This window comes from Hyperolius riggenbachi, chromosome 2 (genome assembly GCF_040937935.1).
Source record: "Hyperolius riggenbachi isolate aHypRig1 chromosome 2, aHypRig1.pri, whole genome shotgun sequence".
In the NCBI taxonomy this organism is placed as follows: domain Eukaryota; kingdom Metazoa; phylum Chordata; class Amphibia; order Anura; family Hyperoliidae; genus Hyperolius; species Hyperolius riggenbachi.
Window position 1 is genome coordinate 342,758,022 of NC_090647.1, and position 4,287 is coordinate 342,762,308.

Below are 4,287 nucleotides of genomic sequence, written 5' to 3' on the forward strand. Positions count from 1 at the left end.
TGGGAGATGTAAAAAATTAATGTGACTAGATTCTCTAGCTGGAGAGATGTGTTGGTTAATAGCTTGTATCATAAAAAAAATAAACTTTATGGTTACAAATCAAGTTGTCTCTGTCAGTAGGTTAAGGCACTTAGGAGTTGATTGACTGAGCCCACTGACGCAGTTGTGCCCGCGGACATAAGTGGACACAACTGTGTTAGTGGGCTCAAGCCCTAAATGATGGTAAAATTTACAGACAGTGCATGGCAATTGTAGTGCACATAACATCACATGCATTATTATGCATATAACATGCACGTTGCTTCTGTACAGCTCGTTGGACAAATAGCATAACATGCAATATACTGTACTGTCAAATAAACAACCCCTTAGTGACAGGTATGAAATGGATTTCTAGATACGCTCTGTAAAGTGCACAACTAAATTGATTTCCCAAATCTGCCATCATCCTTACTGTAACCAGTCTCTTTGTGAGAGTCAAGGCACACAATGCAAACAAAATGGTATTTGCACTAGCAGTGCTTAGTCAAAAATACTGTATATATCCCAACCAATATTAAAGAGGAACTTCAGCCTAAACAAACATACTGTCTTTAAGTTACATTAGTTATGTTAATTAAAATAGATAGGTAATATAATCTGTTACCCACCCTGTTTTAAAAGAACAGGCAAATGTTTGATTTCGTGGGGGCAGCCATCTTTTTGGTTGAAAGGAGGTGACAGGGAGCATGAGACACAGTTCCAACTGTCCTGTGTGCTGATCACCCCTCTCAGTTGCTAGGCAACGTGAATAACAACATAGGAAATCCCATCATGCTTTGCACAGCATCAGGGAAATAAAGCCCGGGCAGTTTTCTTTGATGGGTGGAGCTTAGCTAAAAATGCAGCTAAAAATTATCCTTTGGTAAGAAAAACAAAGTTCTGATGCTGTGAAACTGTTAAAGAAACACCAAGCCTTTTGAGTTCTGCTGAGTAGATTTTTAGTCCGGGAGGTTCACTTTAAAGATACAATCTATGGAATATGTTGGCGCTTTATAAATCGATAATGACAATAATAACTATTAACTAAAGGGTGTTACACTCCTAAGAGGTTGAATAAACTACAGAAATGTTCAATAGTTTCTCCTAATTGTTTTGACTGGAGGATGGTTGGGTGACTTAGTGGCATTGTAGATCACACTCTGGCACTGCAGTGCTGGGTCCCTGGGCTAGAATACTATCTGCAGGAAGTTTACACATTCTCCCTGTGTTTGTGTGAGCTTCTTCCAGGCACACTGGTGTCATCACATATAGCAGAAACATACAGGTAAGTTAATTAGCTTCCCCCAGAGTCTGGCCTTTGACTATAATGGACATATGATTATGGTAGGGATTAGATTGTGCACTTCTCTGAGGGACCTTTAGTGACAAGACTGTCTACTCTGTAACGCACTGTGGAAGATGTCAGTGCTACATAAATGCAAAATGAATATAAAGAGGAACTCTATCTTACACTTATGGTGGACCTGTGAGGCTGTACAATTTTATTATTATTATTGATTTATAAAGCATCAACATATTCTATGGCGCTGAACAAAGTAAGAAACAAACATAATACAGACAATGGTATACACCAATATACAAAATACAGAATCGGTACAAAGTACAGAACTGGTAATTACAGGGACACAATGAATATGAATAAATGTGTAACAAAATCCAAGACACAAAAGGGTGAGATTTTAGAAAGATATTGCGCACTTAAATGTGAAAAGTAATCTTACCTCATGGTCTGGCATTATCAGCAGCATTATCGGCTTTATCAGTGCCACGAATGTCCAAGCCAGTTGAAGCATTCATTGGAAATGTTCACACAGCTGCGAAATGGAAAATGACTAGTACTTGGCATACTACCACACTTATTAACAGCTAAAATGCTGTTTAATGGCATGGCATTAATGTTGAAGCACAACTACACCTGAAATTTACATTATTAATTCTAAAAGCACACTTTTATTTTGTAAAACATTGTATTACTTCTGATGCTGAATTTTAAGTAAAAAAAAAATCTGTTTTAGGCTAGGGGCCACTAAAGGCGCTTTCAGCTGCGCTTTGGGATCACTGACTATCACCAGCAATCGCTAAAAGTGATGTGCTAGTTAAAGCGTTTGGAGGCGAGTATAATTTGGCCAAATCTCAATAGCGGCTTGTACTGAATTTTTGGAGCAATTGTGCTTCAATGTAAAGTATAGGAGTGCTGTAAATTAACTTTTGAATCACTGTTTTAAATAAAGCTTTATTTACCTGCGGGGTCTAATCGTGTCCATGTAAGCCGACTTTTAAATCGTAGTCCCGCCCCCTTGCACAAAAGATCATCGGTGCATCTCTGTTTGGAGATAGAGAAACACTGATGACCTTTTGTGCAATGGAGGTTGGGGTTATGTTCCAGAAGCCGGCACACATGGACACGGAGAGAAAACTTTATTTCAAATGATGTCTTGCTGCATTCTATTCAATTGAATTAATTTGTATACATTTATACTGTAACTTCCAGGACACTATTTAAAGTTACATTTTTTTAATGATCTATACCTAGAGATTATTTTTGCAGCACGTCTTATTGTTGATGAAACGGTAATATAGTTAAGCCCAAAAAGTTCTTTATTCTAAAAGCGAGACTGAGCTGAGCTCACCATTTCTTCCCTATGGCATAGATCCCCGATGGGCGACATCAGTCATCAGTGTGTACAGGACAACTGTAACAAGAGGGATACGGAGGCTGCTATATTTTTTTCCTTTTAAGCAATACCAGTTGCCTGGCTATCTTGCTGATTATCTTCTAATATTTTTAGCCATAGGCTCTGAACAAGCATACAGCAGATTAGGTATTTCTGACATCAGATTTGACAAGATTATTATTCAGACACTACTGCAGCTAAATAGATCAGCAGGAGTGCCAGGCAACAGGTATTGTTTAAAAGGAAATAAATATGGTAACCTCCATATTCTTCTCACTACAGTTGTCCTTTAAAGAGAAACTCCGACCAAGAATTGAACTTTATTCCAATCAGTAGCTGATACCCCCTTTTACATGAGAAATCTATTCCTTTTCACAAACAGACCATCAGGGGGCGCTGTATGGCTGATATTGTGGTGAAACCCCTCCCACAAGAAACAAGAAAAGTACGTACTCTTGTCAGTTTCCTGTCTGTGAAGCTTGCTGCATTGTGGGAAATAGCTATTTACAGCTGTTTCCAACTGCCAAAAAAGCATGAAGCAGCTACATTACCTGCCAACAGTAAAAATGTCACCATGTAATAAATGTCAGAATGTAAATCAGGGATTTAAAAGATTTTACAATGGGTAAACACAGACTAAATCATTTATACATAATAATAAAAATGGAGCACTTTTTTTATTACATTATTTTCACTGGAGTTCCACTTTAAGGGCCATTCACATCAGCTCCCCCACACTGTGTTGTGATACATCAGGCAAGAAACAGACAATGGAGAGATTGAACAGTTAGCTTTCACATGAACACTTTCACACCATTGCAGGTCGGGGCACTATAACACAATGCAACTAAATACATTTTTCTGGACAGCCGGATGCAATGGAGTCAAGTGTTGAAGCCACATTGTATTGTGTTGATATATACCGAATATGTCAACGTTATGGATGTTATTAAGAAAAATTTAAATGATAATAGGTTATCTGTTTTTAGCCCGGTCACATAGAAAGCAGTATTGTCTAATTTCTGTGACCAGAGACATTCTTTAAACTGACCTCATACTGGCATTGTACGTGGATGTCATCACTTGTAATAACGGTCAGTCCCCACTATCTTAGATATGGTCTTTTGACATTTTGTTAAAGGTCCATACTCGTTAGTAACACTGTATGGAATATCTCTTTGGAGAAATTAACAAATTCTATTTTTTTTCTGTATATGTAGCTGCATAATGACAATTAAATTTAATATGTGCAAAAGCCAATTCCCTGAGTGATTCGTCTCCATGGAAGGAGGAATTTCCTGATGTATGTGTCATGTATTAGTACCAAGGCAGTGAGGTTAGTCACATAACTGGATATAGCATCCCAGTACTCAGATAGGGAATGGCTCACTTATTTACATCCCAATCATACAAGTGGTTTGTTTCCTGGCAAAAGTCTCTTTAAAATGATATTATTCTTGTATCAGACTTTTTTTTTTTTTTTGCTTGATCAAAATGTTTCCACTGATTGAAAAATTATCTGACTCCATTAAAACGCCATTGACAGAACATCTAGAGGTTATTTGATATT